The sequence below is a fragment of the Bicyclus anynana genome, chromosome 1, assembly GCF_947172395.1.
Source record: "Bicyclus anynana chromosome 1, ilBicAnyn1.1, whole genome shotgun sequence".
In the NCBI taxonomy this organism is placed as follows: Eukaryota; Metazoa; Arthropoda; class Insecta; order Lepidoptera; family Nymphalidae; genus Bicyclus; species Bicyclus anynana.
Window position 1 is genome coordinate 3,403,053 of NC_069083.1, and position 9,783 is coordinate 3,412,835.

Consider the following 9,783-nt stretch of genomic DNA (forward strand, 5'->3'; position numbering starts at 1 on the left):
GACGGAGACTAATTTCTTGATGTCAAGTATATTATCAGGTTGATTTTTTAAAATGTAAAAATGTGATAATGGTAAACAGTTCAAGGTAAAAGGAATCTTATAACATTTTCAACAAATCCATTCAGGAAATGTATCCTCTATCTTCATCGTCATATCATCACCGTTAAATAAACATCAGACAGAACAGTATCAGTTTAATAATTGTTATTCAGAAGGTTTCAAATAGGCCTTTCTATCTGTATAAATAGGAAGTTACGGTGACGTTGATACATTTATTTCCCTTCTATCTAATAATGACAAACAGTTGCTAAAATACAACACGAATGACTAATAAGCGTCGCACTTAACAAGGCTAATGCGCATTTTTGTGTGACTGTACTATAAGCAATTGGAAGCAATGCATATTAAGGCCTGAATTGTAATGCATTGAGTCAGACACTCCCTCGAACGGTGTATCAGCATAGAATAAGTATCACTTAGTTGTTAAATTAGAATTCATGAATAAATCAAACCGAACCGCACGTGTTGTACGTATAAATCCTGCAAATTGTTTATTTGATTCTGTCATTAGTTATTTAGATTCCAATTTTTATAGTATCCATATTTAATTTGGGGCAAAAATTTTCCACACAGAATTCCAAAATTTGTCAGTATTCTACATTAATCTGGGAGTATCCAAAAAACAACATTTTTCCTCTAATTCTCGTTAGACCACAATTTAAAAGTCGCAACAAAAAGTCATGTTCGTGACGCCAAATATCAGGGTAGACACTGTCAGTACTTTTCCATCTCCTGCAGCTTTTGAATCGATTATGTTGTAAAACATGAACCGATGAACGAAGAAAAAGCACCGGTACCCGTGGTACCACCTGGTGCGGTACCGTGGCCTTGACTTGTTCATATACAAATCCATGCAATCGATAGGAGCCACTGGGCTTTATAAAAAGACTGCGTAAGTAAATACAGTACACTTTAATAAAAAATTAATCCACGGGGTTTATTATTTGAGAGACAAAATATGGTATCCCACAGAGATACTCAGCCGCATCACTATAATTCCTAACAAGCTATCTTCACGTTCGTGTGGGTGTAGATTTAGGTCCAAGAATGCAATAATTATTTCACTAATCCATTAGGGCTCGTCTTATTTATTCACCCAATGCTGTTATCTTCTGAGACTTAGTTACAGAAATTAAACGACACGTAGAACTCGTCTTAAAGGTAAATAAAATGTCAAGTCAGTCTATAACTTGACTTTACCTAAAGCTTTTATAGAACATAAATTTAACGACGTTAGGACTCGTCCTAATAAACTGACAACTTACTAAAACTGTTATCTTCTCAAAAACAAAAATTAAACAAACCACCAATCAAAATCATTACTTTGTAGTTATAATTCATTATAAGCAAACCAAAGTCTACAATACTTACATGCTATACTTATAAACGAAACTAAAGTGTATATACTCATACATCTGCAATTTCAATATAAACGCCAAAATTCATGACATTTTTAATTCGGCTGGAAAAATTTTGACTCTAGACATTTTCGAATTAAAAATTAATTAATCATTGTTAATTTTTAGCGGCCAATTATTGTTAGTTATTTATATTTACTAAACGGGTTTCTATAAGAACAAACGAATTTACAAAATTTTTTTGTAGACATCTTGGAGAATTCAGATGAAATCGCAACGATTTTGTATTAATAAAGTCTATTATATGAGTACTATTATAGTGTTATAGTATATCGCATATCAAGAGGTCAAAAATAAGGTCTATGGACTGCGAACTTAACCTCAAGAGAAATCAGAAATTGTACTCGAAGTCGCGGACAACCAATAAAATTACCTACATCAATAAAGTAACAATAAATAAGAAATTATTTTCTATACTCGTATACCAGCTCCTACTGTTTTACCTAAGGAAATAACTTTAGTTACATCATCATCATCTTCAACCCATATTCCGCTCACTGCTGAGCTCGAGTCTCCTCTCAGAATGAGAGGAGTTAGGCCAATAGTCCACCACGCTGGCCCAATGCGGATTGGCAGACTTCACACACGCAGAGAATAAGGAAAATACTCTGGTACGCAGGTTTTTTCACGATGTTTTTCCTTCACCGTTTAAGACACGTGATATTTAATTTCTTAAAATACACACAACTGAAAAGTTGGAGATGCATGCCCCGGACCGGATTCGAACCACACCCTCCGGATTGAAAAAGGAAAAAAAAATATCAATACTACTTCAGACTAAGCAAAACCCTTTCCCTAACAGCTGGTACAATAAAAAAAGTCAAACAGGTGGTAATCCATTAGATTTTTCGGATTTGATTCCGGCTTCTGAACCGTGGAACCATTGAGGGTTCTGATACCGAATTTACGATTGATAGGGATGAAAAGAGAACAATATATTGCCTTTAAAAAAAAAAATTATTGCAGATTGATTGGAGATACTCATAAGTTCATAACTCATCGAATAACTAGGTACTGGGATAACAAGGTGCGCCATCGTCGCAGCTCGATAAGGCCGCAGATGGTTAACATCTGCTGCGTACAAGAGAAAATGACACGTCATCGAATGCCAATGAATAAAGCTTTTGTAAAATGTCATTCACTCCGTTACCGAACCCATCTCAAATATGTTTTTTATAAGAAAGTAGGTGCTAGCATATCCCCTATAAGGAGGGAGGTCTGTGAGCCGTTAAAATAGACTAATGAAGATGATGATAAGATCCATAGATTAACCCCTTAAAACAATACAAAGTCTTTGTAATAGATAGTTCGAAGAGCCGATGTTGGGGTCCCAAAGAGTTGGAGTGACGATAATAACAAAAAGTTTCATTAATATCTGTCTAGCATTCTGAAGCGTACAGGTATATTCAGAAACTGTTAGTTATGCAGTAATTTCCAACATATTTTTTGGTAACTTTCTGTTGGACAAAACTGAGTTTCTAAAGTAGCAAATTAACAGAAATGTGTTCAACTGGGTACCTCTACTAGCTCAAAAACGAATTTACATTTCACGTGTACCCAAGAGAAAATCAATAACGGCTGTCGGAACAACGTTATTTTCGTGGAACCTCTGTAAAGCTGCCAAAAGCTTATCAATTTAATGCAACCGCGATTTTTTGGGACTTCGAATGCAAATGCAAAAAAAAAAGTATCACAGTTACGTAAACATATTCGTATTTATAGTCTACGTATTTAATTTCTTATCAGCTAAAACAAGACATTTCCATTTTTATGCTGAATCGTATCAATTAGTAACGGTATCCTTATATCACAATCAGTTTTTGTAGGTCCGTACCAAAAAAATACAATTTAAAAACCGCATAATAAATAGCCTTTACAAGTGTACTTTGAATTATGTAATTTAAATCCAATGAGTGGAGAAAAAAAATAATTTGGCCAGGTTGGATTTTTAAATGTCATTAAGCATTTGCCCAACTACATAGTAAGTTAAGAGTCGCAATAGCAGATATTTTCTTGTATTTTCCGGCAATTTCACGTGAGTTTAAGCGTTTATCTTTTTCTATATAATTTTCTAACCATTACGAAATAATGTTAAAATTAATGACATCGTTAATTCGCTGGTCGTTAGGTTTTGTATAGGCGTTTAAATAAAATTACAAATATTTTTGTTATTAGTTCATTTACTGAAAAATGTCACGTATAATGTAAGGAAGCTATAAATGTATGAATTTTCATCTAATTGCGATAAAAGAATTTTAGTATATTTTGAAATGTTATTCTTAATCCACTAAATATTTGTTTTTTACATATTAATTAGTTAATATTGACCTTATTTACTCGAATGTCTCATAAAAATCAATATACCTATTCAAACCTAGTCATCATCTCCATTCTAATTACGATCCTCATACGAAGTTTAAACGGAACCAAAGATGCGCGATTCCGATTCGCACTTGGTCGGTTTATTTTTGCCCGATCGTATCTAGCACGAGAGTAACAGTGAGTCTGGCAGACAGACAGACTACGACAGTAACAGTTACAGCGGACAACAAAAAAAAAACAACATAGACGAACCAACCATCAGAGAAACCGAGTACTTTCTTTTTGCCGGAGAATAATATCGTGTCAGATTTAGGCTTGCACGAAGTGCGAGGCGACAATGAATGAGATTGCCGTCTGGTGCCAATGAACTTCGCCGATCGTCGGGAAAGCAAGCCGCAGTCTAACGACTGGGTCATTCCAATATTGCCGCGGAACAGACACTAAATACTGGCATTCATTTATTTATACTAAATGCCCCAAAGATTTTATAATGCAGATATGTCACTAGTGCGTCAAAACTGAGGTGAACAAAGGCGGCTAATTGTCTTCATTTCATATGGTCGCATAGTAAACAATGAAAGCTTTTTAAATAAATAATACCTAAATATGTACACAATGTCGAGTTGTGTGTTTTCAGGAACTGGAAAAACTGTATATCTATACTAATATAATAAAGCTGAAGAGTTTGTTCGTTTGTTTGTTTGAACGCGTTAATTTCAGAAACTACTTAGTGGTCCGATTTGAAAAATTCTTTCAATTGTAGACAGCCCATTTATCGAGGAAGGCTATATAGGCTATATTATCCCCGTAATCCTACGGGAACGGGAACCACGCGGGTGGAACGGCGCGGTGTCAGCTAGTAGTAAATACGGTTAGTCGATTAATATGGAGTTTGAATCATACGAGTAATAGCTTTATTTTTTACAAACTTTCGTTCAATAATATTGCCACGGAATAATCGTTTTAAAAACTTTAACTTTTGTTCATCTTCCCCGCACAGGGGTCGAAATTCTAACGTAATTGGTTACCTTCATACTTTTGAGAGAACTTTTGTCAACAGTTTGTAGTAAAAATAAATCAAATATTACGTAAATGAAGTAACTGCCGATCACTAGCGGAAAGCGAATTACATTCCCCGATTTTTAAATTGAGATTTTTTAAACGTTTGTCTATTAGACGGAACACATTATGCAGGTATTTAATAGACAAACAAACTTGTATTGTTTTAGAAATTAATGCAACGCTCTTGAACACATTAGCTTCCCACGCCCATCAGTTTGATGTATGTGAGAACAGAATATATTCTGCAGCGAGTTGGATGAATTTGGAATGATTCGCTCAAACTTTGATAGACTAAACTGATATGAGTACATAGAACTGAAAGAAAGAAAGAAAAGAAAGAAAGATCTTTATTTTTAAGTAATGCCACATATCACATTAAATCTAAATTATAACATTATGGCTTAACGTCCACTCAAACAGTGGAGCACTAATGAATGCCCTGTAATATGTGGCACAACCTAGAAAAAGGCCCCAACTCAGCATTTTGCCGCATACTTTCAATAAAAAAAGTATGCAGCACTGATTTTCAGTTAGGACCCAGTTCAGGTGCCGCCACGCACACAGTTCAACAGTTTACGTAAACTATTAAATACAATTATTAAGAACTAATTAAAACTAACTAGGTAGACACATTGATTTAAAAAAAAAAAAACAGAAAACTTAGACATAACGATGAAAAACAAAATTAATGATACAAATAAAAATTACCTGCAATATAATTATGTATACTTTTTTTTTTTTAATAACTCTTTTTACTAATTTATAGATAACTAAATACTTGTTATTAAATATATAAGATAACAACATATTAAACATATAAATTCGATATTAATTGAAAATTAAATATATAAAAAAATAATACATAAACTATTAAATCATACCTTTATTATATAAATATATGTATATAAGTTATTAAAATGGTAGGTATCATAAAGCACTCAAGCTGCGCCGTCCTACATATTATATTATATAAAAAAATAAATTAAAATTACAAAAATGAAAACTCCGCCACATGATCTTGGAATTCGAACTGTCTGTCAATAAGAAATCGTTTCAGCAGTTTTTTAAAAGTATATATGCTTTTGACTTTTTTTATTGGAGGGGGGATATTATTCACTGCTGGCCTATTCACTATTTGGGTCTTAAATATCAACTTAATTTTTATTATATTAGGGCAAATCACTGGATTTTGCACCTAAGGGTTCATTTACACGAGCAGCAACTGCTATCGACGACTGCAGTCTACATAGGCGTATCTAGGATTATTTCCTATGGTGGGCCTGGCCCCTCACATCAAGTCTATTATTAGTATCGTATATAAAATATCGTAAGTATCGTAATAGAAATAATAGAAATCCATATTGGTAGCCCAGAATTCTTGAGTGGGCACAGGTCCATTCTAGGGTGGGCACAGACCACCCGGTCCACTCCCTATATACGCCTATGAGTCTACTGCAAAATAAACGCTCTATAACGATTACCGAATGTTATATAAATATACAAGGTAATATTTACATAACAATTAAGATATAATTAATCTATTTAATTATTTTTATACACGTCTAAATTATCCCTGAAAACGCCCCATACAAAATGTTTTTTTAGTTTTTTAAACTATTTACAGTTATTTATTTTAGTATGACGTTGCGACCATAATTTTAGCGTTTGTGTAAGGTAAAACTCCTGCTTTTTTTTCACTGTAGAAGCGGACGATGGAAATTAATTTGCATAAGTTCTAGCGTATCCGGGCTTGGAAATATCTAGGGTGTTACGTTGACCCGACTGAGAAAGGGGATTAAATTGTATGCAAAACTGACGAATTTAACATTTATAAAAGCTGAAAGTTTGTCAGCTCATCCTCCTACCATAAGTACGGTAGCCAATTATGCAGTATGGACCGTGGTGGTTTTGAGAGGTAGCAGGTTTTAAATATCCAAAATCCAGACCCCCAACCGTCTAAGAATAATATGAGAAATGATATCCCCATTTGCCAGACACCTGGCTTCATGGCAACCTTTCGCTAGAGTCCCTTGAAGTTTCAAAATTAAATAGTGTTTTACGAAAGGTTGCCGCGAAGCTAAGTGACTGGCGACTGGGAATAACATAAGACTGGCAAGTCCTTAATAACAAAACGTTTTCAGCGATTTCAAAAGGTGAGCTGGAGGAACGTTCGTAAGACTGGCACCGTGCCACGCATGGGCCGTTTCCGGCAAGCGCCGGCGGCCGGCGATTCGTTCTGCCGACGCCTGAATTGCTAGCGCACCATGCGTCATCTAATACACGAGAACGTCATTTCTATGGTTTCAACGTCAACGTCACTCAACGAAAACATGAGACGTAGTAGCTCAGGAATCTTGAAACTCCATCTACGCATATGCAGTTGTGTGCAGTGAGGCTCGTCTAAGATCTTGTAGAGTCTAAATAAGCCTAAGGAGTCGACTAAATTTCAGTCTTATTGAGACTCTACTGAATAAATTAAAATGCCACGCGGGTGAAGTCACCGGCATACCTAAATTAGTGGAACCTAAAACAGCAGATCAGCCAGCCTCGTTGACTGGCTTGAGATTTGATTTGCTCTGTTTGCTTGCACAGATCATAAGCAGTTGGGCAAGGAAATAGAGCCTCCAATAAATTGGCAGTTATGTAACATTCCTGTGCCTCGGGTACAAGGGCACTTTAAGTTGTCGGTCCCGGTATTTATCTTTAACATCTGACAGAGATCGTAACAGAATCAAATATTATCACCGTTAGTTTGCCAATTGCCAAAATCGCCCATATTGCATCTGTTAAAACATTTTTAACGTTTTGAATCATATACTTACAGAATTACGATTAGGCAGGCTAAAATTTGACTTTAACATTATTACACATTTTTTTTATCGCCGCGTTGCAACGACTTGCGGTACGGACGGCTTTAGTGTGCTCGTGGCGTTCGAGCCGTCCACATCTCTTGTTGTGTAATTCTTTATGGGTTACTAGGGATAGGCGGGGAGAGTGACTTGAGAGGAAAAGGGGAGTGTTTGTTAACAGTCAATGGATCCTTTAACCTTACACACAACGTTCACAAGTGCGTGACTTCACTCAAGGTCATTCTCTGCCATTCTACGGTCTTATTTTGGTTACAGTTTGATTTGTTAATTATGTTGTCCTGACAACTGTTGTGAATCATAACCTTTGTTCGACATTAGTTTTCTTAATTTTGTAATCACCTTTGAGTCTGCTAAAACACATTTGATAAAAAAAAATGTATCGGTTTCGCGGTTTTGAACTTTTAACGTCAGCGTATTGCAGTGTTATATGTACTAAAATAGTCAATATAAACGTAAGTTTAGAACAATTCATACTACAAGGGTCCGCAAAAGAGAAATCATGACAGCCCAGCTTTAGAATTTCTCCGAATGCTTTGCAACTTGAGTGCTTTTCAATCGTATAAATTTCTACATCGATATGAAACTAGAACTGGACTGCGTCCGTGGCTTATCGGACACCTACGCTTTCCACTTTACCGTACCCTATATAACACTGCACCGATAATGTTATTACGTTTTGTTATACCCACTGCATCGTTGATATAGTACGGGCTAGCTTTATAGTGTTATAAAGATCATTAATCAAATGGAATAAAAGTAAATAATGGATTATCGTATACTTCTGCTATGCTGTTGTCTGTGGTGTTTAGAAATCCCTATAAAAAGTCCTTTTGTATGCTTATTGAACATATCTATCGTTTCTGTTTATAATCCGATAATCCGGTAATTTTTTTTTTGTTCTAATTTTGTATGCAATCAGTTTTGCAACTATACCTAATCAGATGTGATGTGAGACTGTTGGCAGTTGGAGCGTGATTCCAGCAAACCATCTACTCCTAATTTCTTTAAAATCCAGCCCAGTGGATCTGCCTCCGATTCCGGAGGGTGTGGGTTCAAATCCGGTCCGGGGCATGCACCTCCAACTTTTCAGTTGTGTCCATTTTAAGAAATTAAATATCACGAGTCTCAAACCTGCATATCAGAGAATTTTCTTAATTCATTGCGTGTGTGAAGTCTGCCAATCCGCATTGAAATTATATTATTTGAAACAAGTCGATAAGATAGGAATCAACACGAAGTTAAGAACTTACTGATGAACAAGAATTTTTCCATTATTATCTATATTATACATATAGAGGAAAGATTGCATTGTTCGGTTGTTTGCTTTAAAACTAAAGAAACAGATTTGAAAAATTCCTTCACTGTTGGGAAGCTACACGGTCCCTGAGTGCTATAGGCTATATTTTTCCCTGTATTCCTACGGGAACGGGAACCACGCGGGTGAAACCATGCGGCGTCTGCAAGCCTTCTGATATGTGAACATCGAATTTAGACAACGCAATTTTTCGTTATTGTTCTAAATACTCGCCAACGTACTCGCTGATGTACGCTAACTAGACGAATTTAGTTCCGTATGGAAAATTTGATACTCTACGCGTAACTCTAGCCCGACGCGACGTTAATGACGTGAAAATAGTTACATCAGCTACGAGGTAAGGATAACGCCATAATGCCGCATCCACACAATATTATTCGTGCTGCTGCGATGTTGTCCTGTTTATCCACACACTGCTTTATTCGTGCAAATAGTCCCCGTACTAGTCCTTTGAGTCGCGCCGACAACGTTTCGTCCAGGTCATTTCATTTTCATTTCAATTCATTTCAGATTGAATAATATAATAACGCTTAGGTCGAACTCTGCTGCATAAATAGTAGTTCCCTCTTTTGACATGATTCAAAAGAAATTTCAAGTTGGTAGAATATAGGAGGAAGGAACTTTGTATGAAAGTCAATGGAAGCTAGCTGAACGTCTATCCATTAATTAAATCGTAAGGAATAGGATCATATAAGTAGATACTCGTAATAATTATAGTCATGATACTTTCTTAAAA

At 35.7% G+C, this 9,783-nt stretch overlaps 1 protein-coding gene across 2 annotated transcripts in view; it reads right to left on the bottom strand.

The window, feature by feature from the left end:
- The window catches only part of LOC112055887 (protein bunched, class 2/F/G isoform-like), a 204,447-nt gene that overhangs the window by 171,079 nt on the left and 23,585 nt on the right, over positions 1-9,783 (bottom strand). The window lies entirely within an intron of this gene.